The sequence below is a fragment of the Corapipo altera genome, unplaced genomic scaffold (genome assembly GCF_003945725.1).
Source record: "Corapipo altera isolate COAL_440 unplaced genomic scaffold, ASM394572v1 53, whole genome shotgun sequence".
In the NCBI taxonomy this organism is placed as follows: domain Eukaryota; kingdom Metazoa; phylum Chordata; class Aves; order Passeriformes; family Pipridae; genus Corapipo; species Corapipo altera.
In genome coordinates, this window is record NW_020884900.1 from 8,329,504 (window position 1) to 8,349,228 (window position 19,725).

The 19,725-nt window shown below is 34.9% G+C and overlaps 1 protein-coding gene and 1 long non-coding RNA gene across 4 annotated transcripts in view; one reads left to right on the forward strand and one right to left on the reverse strand.

The window, feature by feature from the left end:
- Positions 1-19,725, reverse strand: part of LRMDA (leucine rich melanocyte differentiation associated) — a 643,108-nt gene that overhangs the window by 502,440 nt on the left and 120,943 nt on the right. The gene's annotated exons all lie outside the window — the stretch shown is intronic.
- Positions 3,270-7,020, forward strand: LOC113950085. Its single transcript, XR_003528665.1, has 3 exons — positions 3,270-3,338; positions 6,318-6,449; positions 6,945-7,020. It is a non-coding gene; the product is annotated as an uncharacterized LOC113950085 (long non-coding RNA).

The following is a 19,725-nucleotide window of genomic DNA, read 5'->3' on the forward strand; positions in this document are numbered from 1 at the left end:
CTCTTCTCACTGGCATAGAAAAATTATTTTTGTGGATGGCAAGTTTTGCACTAAAGCAACATACAGTTGTGTATGCCTATATAAAGTAAAAAACTACAGTCGTGATTAATATGAAGACACAATAGAGATAATCCCTTTGACACATTGGAATTTAAGATGGAGGGTACTATTAACGTTAGAAGAGTCAAGCATATGAAATGCAAGTTGGATGCAACAATGGTAAGCTTTCTAAGTAGTTGGCAGCTGCAATCCAAATGCACAGTCTAAAAGGAGTACTTAATTCAGCTCGGTTTAGTTTGACTTTTTTTTTCCCCTTTCTTTTTTTCATGCATAAGTTCACTGCCTACAGGGCACAGACATTCACAGGTTCAACAGAATTATGCAAATGGTAAAACAAACAAACAAAAAAACCCTACAACAACAGCAGCACAAACTAACAACAGCTAGGAAAAAATAAAAACAACAAAAATAAATAAATAATTAAAATAAAACCTACACCAACAAAAACCCCAGACCCCTGAAGTCAGAATTCTACATGTTGCATTTGCCTTACAAATCCCCAGGCAATTTTCTGTCATTGTTAAAAATGCATTTGAAGACAAAAGACACTTGCAGAGATGCAGCAGTTTGGAAAACCCAGTTTGCTTTCACCTGGGTGGATTTGCTAGAAAAATTTCAAATTTTACCAACTGTCACGTGTTGTGCTGTTGAAGATGTGGTTATTTATACCTATAAGAAAATATAGAAATGCCCTCCCCACTTCAAAAAGAGGAAGCATTATAGCCCATCGAAACAGTAATGTGTCCCAGCACTAGCAATGGGAGAAAGAAAAAAACAAAAAAAAGGGAGAAGACCTCTCTCATGCAGAGCCAGCAAACCAACCAACACAGAGCAACAACAGAAATGGATTTCTAAAGTTCTCAGCAAATTTCATGCTCTTTACTCTCCTCTGAAAGGAGAATAAAGCCATTTGAGAAACAAAACACCCAAAAGAACATAGTCCCACTTGTTCCAATCATTATAATCAGTAAATACTTTATGCAATCATTTTCAGAACTGAAAATTTCTGAAAATTAATTGTTCTACTCCACTGTTATTAGCGGCAGTTGTGTTGCTTATTTATATTTCACATGAAATACAATATTCCTTTTGGTTTGTAGCTTTAGAGGTCTTTGGTATGATACTATATGTTTTCCCCTTTAATGTAATAAAGAATACAGTAACGTAATACAGTTATCCGGATATTTTACTTCCAGAATTATTTTTACTATGTCCCATTTTTCCATGTAACTATGAGGAACAAGGTGCCATTCTTTTAGTTTAGATATTTTGCCCAACATGATTTTGATCATAACTAAGGTACAGAACATGAAGCCAGTGTTCTTTTTTTACTTCTAGAAGCATGGATGTACATTACATCATTTTGGGGTTTTTTTTCTGGTTGGTGGGGGTTTTTTGTGGTTTTTTATTCTCGTTTAGGGGTTTGTTTGTTGTTGTTGTTGTTTTTTTACACTGACAGCCTGAATGTCATGCATTAGACTATGGGAAAAAATTATTACGAAGCAGAAGCTTTAGCTAAAGCAACAGGTATTAATGATCTCTGTATTTCTTTAGTCCTTGATTCCTATTGACAAATTCCATCTACTTATTCGCATCAGTAACACATTCATAAAAACAGCCACAAAACTAAAAGTACAAATAAGATGTAAAATCATGACAATACATGTTATGTTGTATATATACATAAAAAACCATACTGTAGAAAATACAGGAACAAACAGCTGAAAAGGAACTCAAGCAATCATCTACTTCATCCCATTCCTCAGTCAAAAATTAAATGCATTACTGTGACAGTTCCTGTTTTTATAACACACCCCAAACATGCCAAGTTATCAACTGTGCATCCTGTGCTCAGAAGACGATATTCTCATTCAAACTTTTGACTAACAACTAAACAATGAGAAGCCTAGACTACATACAGCTGTAGTCAGCTAAGACAAGATGTGCTGTGATTAACCTAACAAATATTTCCAGCTAAATTATATTGAGCTAAGAGAACTAACAGAATGCACTGTCCATGCAGAGAAACCACAGAATTACAGAATATGCCACTTTCATTAGACAAACTGGTTCTCAACCTCTGAGTCTATAAGTGTTCATGGGTAAAATGTCACAGCTTAAGTTGCCAAAAGATTTGTGATCATTAACGTGCTTTCCAAAGTTGTTTTACAGAAGCCTAGAAAAAGTCCCCACATACCAGTTCCTTTCATGTACCCCAATTTGGTTCTCAAAACCCACTTAACAGTACATGTAATTTTTACAGCAAGGGCAAACTTTCAGGACCAGAATATTCTCCAATCATAGAAAGACCTGTGACCTAAGGACTATCTGGAAAGTTAGGATGGCATCACTTATGTCACAAAAAACCAACCAACCAACAACAACAACAACAAACAAACAAAAAATCTAAAAACCCAAGAGATTACAGACATTGCCACTTCTGTACAGAAGACTTTAAGTGCTAGAATAGGTGAGAGAGAAAAGCAGATTGCCGGGGTGGACAATGTTACCTCTTTAGAGCAGCACGGGTTTTGCCTACAACTGTGCACTATGGAAGTCGGAGGTATGTTAAACTGCACATATATCTATTTTCCAAGTTCTGAAAATTTGTTTTTGCAACCATTTTGTTATTATTGATCAATAGTAAAGTAGACATGCTATGAATACTAAGATATTCTATGTCAATGTCCTAGTTTCAGGGGTTTCCACCATGGTCTTTCTCCTCTGCACCAGAGTGTACACTGTCATCCAGAATGCACCTCTGACCTGGTGCCTCACAATGAATATCCAGGACACTGGAAGCACAGACTCTTCACTCAATCCTATTGTTATGATTGGCCTTCTCCATTTTAGAAGCGCATCATCATAATTTCTGTACACTACTACTAGACCCTTCAGAGTTAGTCACTGTTTGACTCCGTAGGGTTAGTTTAACAGCAGGCTGTCAAGAATAAAATACCAACCAAATAGAAAAGAGCTGAAGATAAGCATCCACTTGACAAGAATTCTCGAGACAATGGAAGAACAAAAAGGCCTGACTCAGGGTATCAAGAGAACCTTGACAAGAATAGAAAGGTAAAAAGAGGGGAAAAGCAGTTGTTCTATGGAAAGAGTTGAGATGTCCAGAATTCTTCAGCCTACTTTGACACTGAGCTACTATGTCACACTGGTTGTTGCACAGAAATATTGCTGCAAAGCAAAGCCAGGCTCAGAGGCTTTCAGTTCCAGCTTTATATTTGAGGGGCAAGGGGTAAACTTGTCAAGTCACATTACCAAAGGTGCAGCCAAATCTACAACTATTATGAAGTTCATTTAAATTTAATCAAGTTAAATTGAGGCAACAAACATTACCCAAATTTCTGAGAGTGTAAAAATCCAAGGAATTCATCTGAAAGATGAAACAGATGTAAAATTGAAAAACCAAAAGCCAGCTGAGAAGCTTCCTACCTACAAGAGTTGTTAAGACCTACTACCAATAACTTTGGATACCACACCATGATACCAAAACCTTGAACAAAGATTAGTGGTTTGGTTACCAAGATCCAAGCATTCCATGTTGTGCAAAAGGGCAAGTCACCTACCATTAGTATACTGAATACAAGCAACAGAATAGATCTACAGTAGGGGGGATCTATTAAGAACTTCTTTCCCTCTTTTGACTTCTGTTAAAAATAATTGCAATTCATATCATCATCATATCCCCACAGTCCTGTTTCTGTTAGCTGCCTTTATTCTTTCTTATTTTTCTACTTCTGCAAATATTTTTTCAGAAAAATTCCACTTTATACAGACATTACAAAAGACCTATCATCAGGAGAATCCCATTCAAAGAATTCCAGTTGCAGCCACTGAGCTCCTGACCTCAGCCAGCTGCCATTGCCAGCATGCCAAAAAGAGCGTCAGTGCCTGGAGTGTAAACCCAGGATTTGCCTTAACGCCCTTAGTTGTCAGGACAAAAGAAGTTACATGATTCATGGAAAGCTAAGAGACTCTCCCTTTATACAAACCAACTAGCAAACATGAAAGGTTTTACATCTTCTGACAAGAAAAATATAGACTCTAGAAATGCTTTCATGTAGATTCGTCTTTAGCCTCTAGCAAAAGTGTCTGAGGATTTCCTTATATTTATTGGTATCATTATATGTACAGGAATGATCCCAGAAGTAGGGCAGGACTGAACTAGTTTCTGGCTAGATAAGTATGCATTATTCTGAACTCTAGGAGACTATAAAGAATGAAATTTAAGTGACTAGTCTAACCCATAGGAAAAATTTTAAAAAAAAAAAAAAAAGAAAAGAAAAAAACTAGTACAAAATCTAAGGTATAAGAACATTTAAAAATACAATGATACTAAACATGACTTGGAGATGAAGCATAATGATCTCATAAATTATGTTTTAGATCTCTTCCAGAGAAAAACTACCAATGGCAATCACTCCACGCAAACATCAGTGAGGTTTCAGACCATTAGTTACTTGTTATAAAACAAAATCTCATTAACTAACATTAAAAAACCATATATATACATGCATTTAGTCTCTGAGCAAACAGTATTTCAGCCTAAAAAGACATTATTAGGCAGCTTCACTTGCTAAGTTACTGTAGCTTTAAAAACAAAAAAGCGCTTGTGGGATGAGACCAGGTAAACAGGTACATTCTTGTAAAAAAGACTATTCTAAGTAGTTTCTTGATTTCACTGAGTATATACAATGTTGCCATTATATATATATATATAAAAATTCTTTCCTCTCAGTGAAATTAAGACCTATTTTGAATTAATAAAAACAAAGAGAAAAACCTCTAACTTTTTAGGTTTATTTTAAAGTTCTTAATAAAAATGCATTATTCTTTTGCTGCTGAAAGGCAGTTTGGTAGCACAAGTCCATGACAAGCAGCATTTCAAAATGTTGGGAAAACCCATGACTGACTGACTGATTTTCTCCATGTACAGTGAAAACTGTTCTACTTTTCCCAGATTTTACATGCTATTCACATTATGCATCACTCTGAGAAAGGTAGATTTTTAGTATATACAGAATTTCCTAAAACTTTATTTTGGGCTTGATTGGGATATGCAACAATAATCCTGTACATATATTTTTACCTGTAAAGATATCAAGAACTAAACAATTTTTGTCCATTTCATCACCAACATACTTTATAACCTTGCCTCAGAACTAACACTTCAAATAAGAAGAGGCCAGCTCAGTCATTTGGCATTTATTGTAAACATTTCTCTGAGGCACCATCTCTTTTTAATTGATGCACTCTTCAAAGTTAAAACAAATATTTCATAATGCCTAATAAAAATTCAGATGAGCCTCTAACAATCATATTTCAAGCATTTACTAGCTTGGTCTGAATTTTGATCAAGGAGTAAATGCATTTTGCTAAAACTTGTACTACAACATTTATTGTTTTTCCTCCTAACACAAACCCGTGAGGACACACCTTTCTTCTCAGTTTCTGATTCCCACTTCAAAAAGGAAACCCTAAGAAATCCTTTCAATCACCCTACATGAGGTTCTCCTTTTTTCAAGGTCTATTTTACCTCTTCGTACTTGTCACAGTTACAGCCTGAGAATACAAAATAACACACAAATGCACAAAACTTCCTCTTTAGCAGCAACAGACAGCAATAACTAATAGATACAATTTTTTAGAATAATTATATTGTTCAAACAATTTTTCCATTCCAAAGAGGTTAATCTACTTTTCAAAACCAAATACATTTTCTTACAGAAATGACTGAATTGAATAACCATTCACATCAGTCTTCTGGACACTAAGCTTTTCGAAGTGTTTGGTTTGTTTGGCCTCAGTTTGAATTTTCAAAAAGACAAATCTTGTCCTTAATTCAGCCAGCTTACAGGGAGGGCTTTCAAAGGCCAAAGGGAAGTCTTTAGCCCCACAAGGCTACGTAGGAGACATTTTATGTTCTATAAGCACGCTGCACAAGCTATCTGCATCTGCACATCTAAAAAGAGAGAGAAATATGTTGTTCCCTGTGCTTATGGTGGATTACTTCTGCCTCTAAAAAAAAATAGTCTAAGACGAAGTTTTGTAGTGATGCAGGCTTTACAGTAACCACATTTTTGAACTTTTTCACCCCTGCTCCCAAAGTACAACAGTTTGATTGGTCAAAGCAAAGTCTTTTCTTGCAACCTTTCTATTCAGTGAAAAGTAGTTCTAAATTTCAAAATTCATTTCACTGCTGCTTGAAAGAGTCTCATTCTTTTTTTTGTTTTGTTTTCTAGGGGATAAAATGTAAAGCAAGAGTTGCTGATGCCCCAGGAGTTTAAATTGGAAGTGACAGAAGACATATGAGTTTATATAGAGAGAGGAGAGCCATCTCTTCCCAATCCATTCACCAAACACCCTAAAAGAAGGTGATAAAGTTTCTCAGAATGGGTGCTGGTAACCCTCGGAATTAAAGATAGTGAGGACAGACATTATACACCCAACTGAAAAATGGTGACAGAAATCTCCAGCAAAGCAGTGCAAAAGTACAAAGGAAGCACAACCCGCACAAGGAAAGCTATTGATTGATAGTTCCCATATGTGCTTTATGGTAAAAGCTGTAGCCCTGTTAAGGTCTGTCCCTGGGGTCTTGCATCCTCTTTATGTCACATCTGGAATAAGACTATACTGAATCAATTGCCTACTAGCTAAGCATAAGACTTATTCCAACCTCCTATTTTAATATAATTTTGACAAACAGAGATGTTCTGGAGGGAGCACTCCTGCAGTCTTATACACACATGCTGCTCACCCAAGAACTGAAACATGCAAAATTGCCCATCCTTACTAAGATCCTTAACACCTTATTTATAATGTGTTATGTAGCTAGAATAATTCACTATGTCTTTTTATCTTTTTTCCAGTGAGCTGCTCAGGACAGCATGCACAAAGACTGACAAGAGACTGCATGAGTACCATTTCTGACAGAAAGCAGAGTTCAACATTTATTCCTTGTTAATTTGACTGTACAGTATTATCAGGATCACTGTAGCGCACAATGTTCTTGTAAGGTTATGAACTGGTTTGAATCCTTCCAGTGCTAGAATTTAATACTGTACTAAGTGTGATATATCTCATACATTATTAATCCTGTCCAGTTCTGCAGTAAGTTTCTATAAAACCACTGCTGAAATACCACACTCTTAAGGTTCCTGCCAAATCTGAAAGATGTAATAATAATATGGTTATGTTTCAGATAGGTGGGCTTAACCCATGCTAAACAATCTGCATGTTCTGCTTGTGTTTTCCTGGGGACTATTTATTTGATCACTAAAGCCTAGGAATCAAAGCTTTAGTATAGCTTATGACAGCATTACAAATAGTACTCAACACAAAGCAAAGTTACAGATAAAATCAGAATAGGCCAGTTATTGGTTTTAGAGAGCTCTATACAAGCTATATAATTTTTCTGGACTGTGGAAAGCTCTCAATTCAAGAACAAGAAAGAAAACACAGATAAAATCCTAGTGTGTACAGATACTTAGGATCACTGGCTGCACCTACTGGCCCTCAGGATTTACCCAAAATACTTAGCTTCAGTGTTGTGAAGTAAAGCAGCTAAAAACACTTACAGCATATGCTGTAAATGAAAAATTCTTATGCATTATAGTTTTTTTTATAAAGTAAACATTGTTTTCAAGGAGAATGTGAAAGCTCCATTCTAGCTTCCGCAATTTGCTGCACTTTTTCCACTTAAAAGACTTTCTCAAGAAATTCTCGGCCACTAGATACTACTCCCTGCCACATATCTGCTATGTCTGTAGTACTGAAAGAAAATATCTTTAAAACACAATATAAGGCAATGTTCTACTTAAGACATGGTTCTCTGTAACACGGCTGTAAACCTTCCTCTCTTCTCTGAGAGGTCAGTAGGTGTTTTAGCATCAGCTTCAGTTAGAACAGATGTAACTCTGTGCCTGATTCAGGACAGTATCCAAAGTAATCCCCCAAAATAATTTTTTCCCCTCAACACTCTTGCTTTTGCTCTCCTTGGAATGCAAAGTGGTACATACATACACAAATGCATGAATGCACACAGTGCCCCTGCTTTGGTGGTCCTCTGTGAGAAACTATTATGCTTAACTTAAACTTCAGCCCACCTAAGCATAAATTATTTTCAGAGAAGGTTGCACCTACATAAAATTAAAAAACAAAAAAATATCAAGACTTGAATACTACTTTCCAGGTTTCCAGAAGGTATTAAGAAGTATTAAAAGTATATTACAATGTTAAGTCAGTTATTCTCTTACTGTTTCACTTCCTCTACTTTGATTTGAGAAACGTCAAGCTAACCTTGGCTTGTTCCAAACACAAATTTTCCAAATCTTAGTGGGATTCCCAGGAGTAAGACAGCAGTAATGGAACAGAGTAGGTTAAAACACTGAACATGCATAACTCATCTTTGTTACATTTATAGTAATTTGAAAGTCTGGCTATCATTAGCAATACGTTGAACAGACTAAAATGAGAGAATATCATACTACAGAATTTTCCCTTTCTGACAGCAATTTAAACAGACAATTGTGAGAAATACTCAATTGCGTAATTAAGCTATCTGGATAAAAGGCAACAAGTTTTTTCCCTTTTTTTTTTCTTTTTTTAAATTCATCTCCCCCTCCTGTCAAGTGCATTTTTGCAGACATTCAGTCTAAAGATCCAGTGCAATTTTTTTAATTGTGCTTTGTATTTATGCATAGCACAAAAAAAAAATACAGTGACATTATTGAATAAGTAACTTGACAGTCAAAAGATTTTTTTTCCATTCAACAGCTCTGTTTGTTCTCTTCCCATCCTTAAATTAGCACAAATTTTTGAAAAGAAATGTATGTATACATTCTGAAATACTTCTACATTGCAATCAGTCAATGAATGAACTGTACTTAACTAAACATACAGTAGGTAGATGCAGTGATATTGAAGTGATGTTGTTCCATTGAGTAGCTTCCACTGTGACCTACAAACACCTACACTATCTGCTGGCAGCCTTAAATACTCAGCTGGGAATGGGATATTTATTAAAGAAGGATTAATGTATAGATCTTCAGCCCCACATCTAGCTGCAATAAGAAGTGAAAATGAAGGAAAAACTAGACTATCCAACATGATAGAAGTAATAAAAGGGGAACATATTTCTCATCTGTTAACCTTGAATATCTGCTAGCTCAAGATTTTCACATTCTTCATGTATCACTTCACTGTTCTCTCCTTAATAACCACTCGAAAATCAGCTGCACATTAAAGAAATGCAATATAAATTTGACTGGACTCACTACATCTGAGATATCCTCCAATACAGCATAAAGCTAATTTAGCTGTCACTTACTGTAAGTAAAATGACAAATATCTGTAATATCTGTCAAGATATGAAAGCTTTAAAGAGAGTTATGCAGCTGTCAACATTTTGATGACTTTAACAAGAGAAAAATAAACGAAGAAGAGAAAATAGACAGCACAACTGTTGTGTATCCAGTTGCCAAAATCTCCTATTACTTATATTAATAATAATAAAATTACTTAATAAAAATAAGATAAACAACAAAGCCTTCTAAAATAAACTGATACAGGTAAACAAATTAGTACTGGAGAAACAGAGCCATAGAAAACACTGCTAAAAAATGGAATGTAGGTCTCTGCAGTAACTCAATAATTATTGTAGTGTAGTATCCAGCATTTATTTAATTTAGAATTACTATTTAAGAACCAACAACATAGGAAGCCTTAGAAATCATGACCCAAGTATGACTGGGTAAACGTTTAGCTTCCTACTTCTAAACAAATTTTATTCTTTACATATTTTAGTGATTCAGCAGTAACTTAAATAATTTCAGCTCCTGAAGGAGGAGCTTGTTTGGTTTCCAATGTTGCATACATTTTGCAAAAAGGCATCTTAAGGATTGCCTGTAAAGACATTTTGACTGAGGCAATTTTTATCCCCTTTCTTGCATATGTATTGTCAGTCTATTTTTATTTAGCTGTCAGTTTACAGGTGCTGACAAAAGCATATGCCTTTCTCCTCTCTCCCTGAAGGAAAAATAGAACATTTGTTTAGAGTCTTAGCCTGACTTATCCCATTTTATATCCATCTTTACAAGTTTTGCATAAAACATCCTACTCCAAAGGAAAATCTGAAATACAGGTATTCTATCTGGGATCTTCTGGGATACAGGACCTATGCCACTAAATACCTTACCACAAGAAAAAGCAAAATAGAAAATTCCCTTCCTTTGCATTGAAAAGAATAATAGAAGTTTTAAAAAATCTGATTATAGAATATATGAAGACTAGAATTGTCTTCACTTTCATATACTGAACTCCAGCTACACAACCAAGAGATAAATCTGTTTCAGGAAATAGGAATGCAAATCCAATCTTTCAGTAATAACTTTAATAGTGATGGAATCTGACACAGCAGTCAGAAAGTTGCTAAAATCAGAAATCTGAATGTTTTAAACCAGTTTTTTGATTTTGTGGCTGATTTGGGTCCTTTAGTACCAAGAAGACTTTTGTAAAGCAAGGAGTTATAGGTGATAGAAAAGAAGCAGCTAGCCTGCTTCTCATCAAACCTCAAAGTGAATCACCAGAATAAGACATCATTTTTCCAAGGTATTAACTTAAAAGATGTGCTCTTACAAGAAACAGTAAAGAGATAATATAAGGGATCCTAGAAAGAAGTAAGAAGAATATGTTATATCTTGTGACTAATATCACTATATTTGTAAAACAGACTTTCTGCAATTGCAGAACTTGGTAGTTATTAATTGTTAATAAAATGCCCAAACTTTTTAAATAGTAAATTCTCTGGCTGAAGAGTAATACTGAGTTTATAGAGAAGTCTTACCCTGCACCCCAAAAATACATGGTTTTCACCTCTATTTATATAGAGTTATTTAAATATCTATACTTATATTCTTATTTCATTCGAAGGTAATGCAAATTGATTCAGCTAAAGTTGATTTCCTAATCAACTCAGACTAAAATAAACTTCCCCTCCACCAAGATTATCTATTGCAACAGCTATTTAAACAGCTTTCTAACTAGTAAAACAAAGCCTGTGAAGTACTTTTCTCAAAAAAAAAAAAAAAAGTGTGCGTGCACATGTTCTCTTTCTCAGCTTTCAGTTTATGATTTCCCAGATTTCCTTACAACACTATCTGATTGTGAAAACTTTATTGGCCATCTAGAAACAGGCGACAAATTGCCAGGTGTGATCCAACCAGATCTCACACTCAGCAGGATCAGATTTACTTGAGACTTCAGTGAGAGACCTAAGCAATAAACAAATAAAGGAACCAAGAAACCATATAGCTTGCTCTATACTGTCATTAATGCAATACTAGAAGAAAAAAAAAAAGATTCAATATCTTAATATGGTTTGAAAAAGAGTGGCTCTAAAAAGCAGGTGTCATCTGCGATCCTTAAAGATTTTATGAAGTTCTAAGTTTAAAAAAAAAATGATACAACAGAAGTATTTACGTGTATGGTGATGAGGAATACATGACTATGCAGATAAGATTTTGCCCTACTATTAATATGGCTGCATTTTATCCATAATGTTCCATCCAACACATATGGGTGGGTTTCTCGACGAAAATACATACATTGTTGTTCATTTATGGGGTTTTGTCCACAGAGAGATTCCCATGAAACATGGTTTTGTAGCTATTTTGCTTGACTAGTTCACCCATTTCTGAAAAACTAATGGTCACATCACATTGCTTGGCTCCAAAACAAAGAAACAAGGTAAAACTGAAATAAGATGCAAAAACAACAGGCTAAAACTCTAATGTAGCTACTTAAAATAGTAACTTACTAATTTACAAACAGATTTGCACATCTATTTTTCTCAACAGTTACGTTTCCTATTTCACTCGCATGAATGTGTCAATACAAACAGCAAACAGATTAAGTACCATTAAAAAGACAACTTGGGTTTGGATTTTTTGGTAGTGTCCCTCTTGCAAAGGACAGAAGTTACTTACCTTCTATTATCAGTAACTTTTTTTTTTTCAATTTATAAAATTGATAGAAATTTTAAATCCTATAAAAACTGAGTTATTCTGTATAATTTACCACTACTCAGTGTACTAGTACTCAGATTAATTATCCTTAACCCAGCATACATGCAATAAGAACCTGCAATTCACTTAGCAGATGACATTGGTTACAGTTTCTGCTAGTGTTGGGGGGAAGATGAGATGAAAAGGGGAAAAAAAATAATGAAAAAAAAATCAACATTAGCTGCAAATTTATCTTTCTTATTTATACCTGTCCAAGCTCAGGAAAAAGAAACATGTCTTAGATATCAGAAAATGAAGCCTTCAAACATTGCTACTCCACATTATCACACTCATCTGATTTTTAAAAACAGGAACAGCTGCATTTACTGATAAGAAAGCAGGAAGATGTTGTATGTTTTTGCACAGATGTTTGTAAAATCCTTCTTTGTTAAGCATATGTCTAAGAAATAAGCCACCTTTAATCTTCTCTAATGATTAAGTCAAATGAAATAAATTACATGGCATAGTATCTTTAAAACATATACAAATAAAAGAAATCAGCATTCCTGTTCTCATACAGAAAGGAAGTTATTTCAACTTTGTAACATCAGTTATCACAACTACTAAGAACTGATTAAAGATCGATGTGATTAAATGTCAAGCAAATATTTATTAATACTACTAGAAAAGTACACCTACACACACAGTCTGTACTTCAAAGCAGAAGTATGAGAAAGTCATTGTAAATGGGAGGTGTTCCAAACAACTGAATTATGGATAAACAAAATATTAATAGCAATCTTCACTTTACAGTAAAAGCATTTATGACCATTTCAATTTTTCATTATTCTTCATTATATAACTCAGCTAGGAAATCATGAGGTTTGGGAAATTCGTTTTAAGAGAATAAAGCAAAGGAATGAATTTCTGAAAAGAAAACTCTGGTTTTATATTTTACTCCAGGTATATACTTCATAGATGCATATTCCACATAAAGTGATATACATATATCCTCTCTACATATACCCATGGGAAGAGTCCAGAGATAACATATGCAACAGGGACCCAGTCAGTTTCTTGGAACCTCAATCAGCGTGTCTTAAATAAGGATCTGGGATATACAGGTTTTTTTATAAACCCGTAGTAGATTCCTCTGAAGGCAAGTACTGACTATTACAAGCACTGCATCGTAAACTGCTACACTGTCTGAATAATCCCAGACTACCAGACTCAATAATGTAAATCAGAATTCAAATCTTTCACACAAAAACATCTTACAGGTTGCTTAAACATTTCGGTAAAATCAGCCAGTCCCAGGGAAGCTGGGTACCCATCAAAGGCAAAAATTACTTCTATTCATGTAATTGGTTCAGACAGGAAAGGATAAATCTTCTTGAACCTGGAAGTCACATATTGTAGTGTTTATGAATTAGAAAAACCCACAAGAAAAGTAACACCTATCTCCTAAAGATGAGAGGTAGAGGAATTCAGGAGACGTAGGACCCCAGGGGTCCCACCATGGAGCAGAGCTGAGAAGGAAGCATCAGTACAAGACCCACACAATGAGGAAGAGTCGTGTTATTCCTTACACAGCACCTACAGCCTGGGAACTGGACCACATACTCTAAAATAAGACCTGAACTCCAACCAGAAACCATCATGTGGTGTTTAATATGGTTGTTTATTAGGCAAACACATCAAAGTAGAAAACTGGTTCCTAAGGAGCAAAGAACTAGGCTGGCACAGACAAATAGGAAGCATTACAAAATCACAAGAAAATAGGCCAGTTAAGTATTGCCCCACCCATTAAGTAACAGCCAGTACTTCAGACTCCCTAAAGTCATCTCAGTTACAAGGATTTTGTAGTTAACTATGTATTAAATAATGTATTATGCTGGGAAAAAAGCAGAAAGCATATGGAAAGCTATGTAAAATATGAACAAAAAAGAATTTCAGAATTCTCCTCCAGAAGTTTATGTAGCTTCCCATTTTGATTCAGAAAAAAAAAATGGTTCTTTTTAACAATGCCTTATTTTAAGAACCCAGGGATGTTCAAAGGTATTTTTCAGAACAGATCAATTCTTGCTATAGAGCTGATGCTTCAAAATTCTGCATGTTAAAAAGCAAACTCATCATTTTACAAGCAACTCATTAAAAATGAAATTGTTTTATCATTATATGAACTCACATAAATTTGACATGGATTTTATTTCTCACTAAGTACTATTCAAGCTTGTTGCTGTTTTACTTCTTTCCTTGAATATGAGGAGATGGCTGCTTCCAGCAAGAGTTAAACACACAGCATCAGTTAAATGCAGGTGGATTGTTCCTTCTAACATGGGAGAAAGATTCCAGCTGGGGGAATAGTAAATGAAATCACTCAACAACCTAAAAAACATTGCTTTTTGTTTTCAGGACAGGCATATCAGTAGTAGGGTAGTCCTGTATGTACCATACATGTCTGTCACATACTTCAGAAGTGTCAGCTACACAAAACAGAATGTGAACTGGTCTTTCTGCTTAGACTCAAAATTAGGTCAGCCTACAGTAATGGCTTAAGATCAAGAAAACTTTCCAGCTGTTCATTAAACAATTAGACTAAGACTCAACTCATGCAACTGAAATCATAAAACATAAAGAGCCTTTAATTACCACAATTCCATAGATATATGTATTAGAGGAGACAGCCTGGAGGTGAAAAGGCTCTGTTACATATCATTTTTCTGCTCTTAATAAAGTCAATGGCTGCCATAGACTTTCAGTGACAAAATGAAATCTACAGCTACTACATGTTTGAGAACATTAAGTCAACATTAAGTACTGTCAATGCCTCTTTTAAAATAACCTAAATATTTTACGCCTTGAAGAAAAAAATAAACAAACTACCATTAACACAAGAGCAAGCAAAAAAAAAAAATTCTGGAAGAAAACCAGAGGGTTAGGGTTTTTTGGAGGTCTCTGTTCTTTAATGATTCTTATTCCCAAAGGCAAACCTATAAAAGTACAGCCAAATACTCAGCACAACAAAGGGAAGCCAAACTATAGAAGCACTGCTGTAAAGAAATAAAAAACTACAATTAACTAATCAGCTAGAATTAGAACCACAGTTCTGCCTGGTCTCATTTTCCATTTGCTTTCCTCCTACTCTGTGCCACAGACCATGGTGTAGTTTTGGTTTACAGCATGGACAATAGGAGGCAAAACCAGATACCCTCAAATGGAAGAGGCCAGAGTAGCACTACTGTCTCCTGATCTACCTGAAAATACCTTTAACTGAAGAGTTCACAGAGGCACAGTTTAGAGCCAGCAATAGGCAGTCATCTCAAATGAAGAGTTTCCAGAAAGGCTATATGGAACAAAGAGGAAAGTAAAAGCATATAGCTTTTTTTTTTTTTTTTTTTGTGCTTTAATTTTATAAGAGTGGTTTGTATTCAGGAAAGAATCTAACCAAAAATAATATACCCTTGTACGAGGCATTTCATGGTTTAACTACAGTAAATCATGCTGTCTACATGTTAAACCTGCTCACAGATTTTGCAGAGTCAACAATACATCAATAGTGACTGATTATATTAATTACCTTCTAGATTAATGTGTGGCCTTTTTAGCTGTGTTGTTAAATGGAATAAAACCAAGAACTGATGCCACAGAATAGTGCAACTCTGTTAGGCTTTTCTCATGAAACTTATTTGACAAGATACTATGCTGTAGCAAATGGTAAGATTTAAATACTAACCACCTATCCCTTTGGTCTTTTGCAGCCCACACTGAAAGAAACTTGCTAATTTGATGCACTAAGATTTCTCAATCTAAAAAGGATTTAAACAAAAATTTTTTTCTGATACTTTTAATCTGAAATGATGCAGCTCAATGTTAATATGCTAAATAATCTTGTTCCTTCCTGGCCCTCCCTCCCCATCTTCATTCTTCTGCTTAATACAAATACCCTTGAAAGTAAGAAGCAATCAATCCTATTTGTTTTGCTTAAGACCAGAAAATGATAAAAGAATATGGTAGAGTCTCTTCCAAAGCCTTGAAAATTTTACTGTAGCACTTGGACAGTCATTCAGCATGACAGCATTGTTTAGTACAACTGGGAAGAGAAATGGAAGAATCCATTTGGTGTTGGTCATAAGAATGAATGCATATTTTACCACTGAAACATATTTAAAGAAATCCACAATGTATTTCACTAAATATGCCATCAGTATCCTGGAGGCAGGATAAGGAGGCTGGAGGAAGGCAGGTTTCTCCACTGCAATGACTTGACTTCACTGTATGTATTACAGGAAAAATACTGCCATTAACTTTCAGTAAAATGGTTGGTTGTACAGTAACTATTTGTGACCACTTCATCTCTAAAAAATTTATTGCTAACTAACTGGGGGAGGCAGGGGGTGGGTGTGGGAGAAGAAGTTTAAGAAAAAGGAAAGAATTCTCACGTTAATAACTTCAAGATCTAGAATAATCATTATCTGATAGCCAGAAAAACACAGACTGTAGTTTTGGTACAAAGTACATTTCATATTTTTAGAAATTAAAACCAAAGCTAGGCTATACAGCATATTAATAAAACTGTTATCCTTCTCCTGAACCATTATTGCAATTTTTCCACTGTAGAAGTTTTTCCACTATCACAAAGTTATACAATAGCACTACTTTATTAAGAAGAGAATATTTTCCTAATTCTAGAAGCAGGCACTCTCAGTTAATGAAATGGTGTTTGATGTTAAGTGATCCTAAGTGCAAAAAAGTGATTATAATTTTTAAAATGTTGTGCTGTTTAATGCTATTGAGTCCTAACAAGACGTTTTCATCTGCAATACTTAAATTAGCTCCAATAACATAAAGGAGACAGAAATAGGAATGGTGTTGAGATTGCTAAACATAGTAAGTGCTCTGCTACTATAGCCTCTACTTTCAAACTGCCCTTAAAAATTTTATCAATATTTAAGTTTATTTTTGAATTTAAAAACATATTATTATGTTATCCTCCAGTCATCTTGGAAGATTAAAGCCAATTTTAAAAGACATCTGTGTTCTGTTATATTGGACTGTCTTCAGACTGCAATTTGACTGAGGAAGGTTTCCAAATGACAAAACTGACACTGTACTAATACTATCATCTCCAAGGGTTTAGCTCAGGCTCCAAAGTGATGTCAAGGACAGATCAACTTTGAGATAATCCACAGAATGATTCAGAGTATATAAACAGGTATAACTGGCTGATTTACATTCAGCCCCACATTACATAAAGGACGGCATTAATGTGACCACTTCTATTAATTCTATTTTGCAATGTTAACAATTCATTCAAAAACATACTGAAAAATTTCTTCCAATTAATGTCATCCCATAAAGGAAGTAACCAGTATGATGCTTAGAGAAATTGCCCCAAACACAACTGCAAGTGAGGTAATAAGAAACTCAGGTGATTCTAATGTACACATATCATATTATCAGGGACTCTGACAGGTACTGCAAATATTTATAATCCCTAATTTAGAACTCAGATAAGGATTTTGGGGGGTGGTTTTGTTTTCCTATTTCTGAGAGGAATAATTCCCATATTCAAAGAAATACATACACATACTAGGCAAAAATAAAATATAAATATTACGAACAAGTTAATACCTGCAGCAGTAAAAAGAGGGAAAAAAAGAGAAATATAAGAGGACCTCATCAGACTACCTGTTACAATATCCCTTTCATCATGCTTACTTAAAAGATTTTTTGTGCATATTTAAACAACTGTAATGGGCTTCTTCCCAGCCCCAGTGTGCTAACTGAGCTTATTTGTGACATGTGACATAGGAATGCAAAGCAACATTAGAAAATACACTTTTTGTTAACAGAGCATTGTAACTATAGAGAATTAGGAATCCATTTTAGGTTCAATTTGTATTTCAATATACAATATGAAATGCTAGCTATAATGCAATGCTTTTATGCTTATTAAAATATTTTCATCCATTTTGTTTCTTTTACTCAGAACTTCTCATGCTAGAATTCAATGTATGCCTGTATTCCTTAAATTATGTTTTCCAAACATATCATAACATGATTATATAAAACAGTTATTGTATTCCATTCTAATATACTATCCCTTCATCCTGCACTACAGATGTGTCACATAAAGGGATACACAGATGAAACTTATATTGCGGGTTTCTGGGTGACATAACTACAGAAACAGGATTCAGCTATCCAAAGGCTACTTCTTTCACAAAGCCCAAAAGCTCTGGGAAGAAAAAAAGCCAAAATAAGCCAACATGTCTCTGCATTTCTACCCCACCAGCAGACTAAGAAATCCTCCAGAACTGAGGCTGCAGCTTGCAGGCATGCTGTCTTCAGCAATGACACCAGTTTAAGATGTTACCATCTTTCCACTTCCCTCCCAACATTATTTTCAGGCCTGCTTGCACAGCACACTGCCTGTCAGATATGCTAGGACAGCTGAGGAGGTGACACAACAGTGGAAACAAGTAGTCAGAGATGATAGAGGAAATATTTTCAATGAATACTGCTGCCAAGAAAATTATATATAAAACATCACCTCCCGAGTTTGTATCTGTGAGTTGTATAGAATATAAGCTTAAGCATCTCTTTCTGAGGCAACAGGATGCACAGACAATCCAGCTTCCATAGATGAAGCTTCATATTTATATCAAACAAAATTTAACATAGAAACAATCAATTTATTTAATTAAATCTAAAGGAAGTATTTGAACATTAATAGAAAAATGGTTCTGTTTATCATCCCTCCACCAAAACAGGAGACTTTCACAGGTAAAAATAACCTTTTGCATCAAACTGAGGGTCATTTTTTTCCATAGTATGAATATATAAATGATTGTATTTGGCAGAAGAGGAAAAAACCACACCACTTTCCAGGTGAAGAATGTCCTTGTGTCTACTTACAGAAGCTGACAACTACTTGTTGGCACGTCACTACAGTTATGCAGTCAGCACAGATGCACATTTCCAAGAACATTAAATTGAGTCCATAGGCCCTTTTCCAGCAGCCTGTATTCCAACAAATAGCACATCCTTGGATTATTTTTTTCTTATCAAAGTGTTCTATGACCAGTTATAGTCATATAACATTGGCTTCACATACGCATTCTCCCCTTTTAGATCTACTGTGGACTCATAATGTAACATCAAACCGACTAATGGAAAGCTTCACATAAGACAATTAAAATCCATTTGAGATAGTCACATACTTATTGTGTATTTTGCCCTCTTTAAGTTGAAATAAGAACATTGCCCAGAATTTGACAGTAGAATTAAAGAATGAACTACCTAAGTGGAAATCCAAATATGACCATGAAGTAAAAGCAACGATGAAAACACGTTAAAGAGGAAAGAGGTCACTAAAGCACTACAGTGACTAGAAACAAAATATTTCCATTAGAAGTATGTGGGATGAAAACTGTGGAATTTATTCAGGAAACAACCGCATTCCTGACTATGGAGATAAATTCCTAACATTAGGTTGTAAAATAATCTAGGTGAGGAGAAACAGTAAAGTACATGCAGGCCTAACAACAAAGTTATCAGCTGTACAGTAGAAGAACAAGGCAGAACAAAGATGTAAAATGAGAGGTGTGGAAGGTCCTCATACTTTAAGAGTCATGGATGGGAA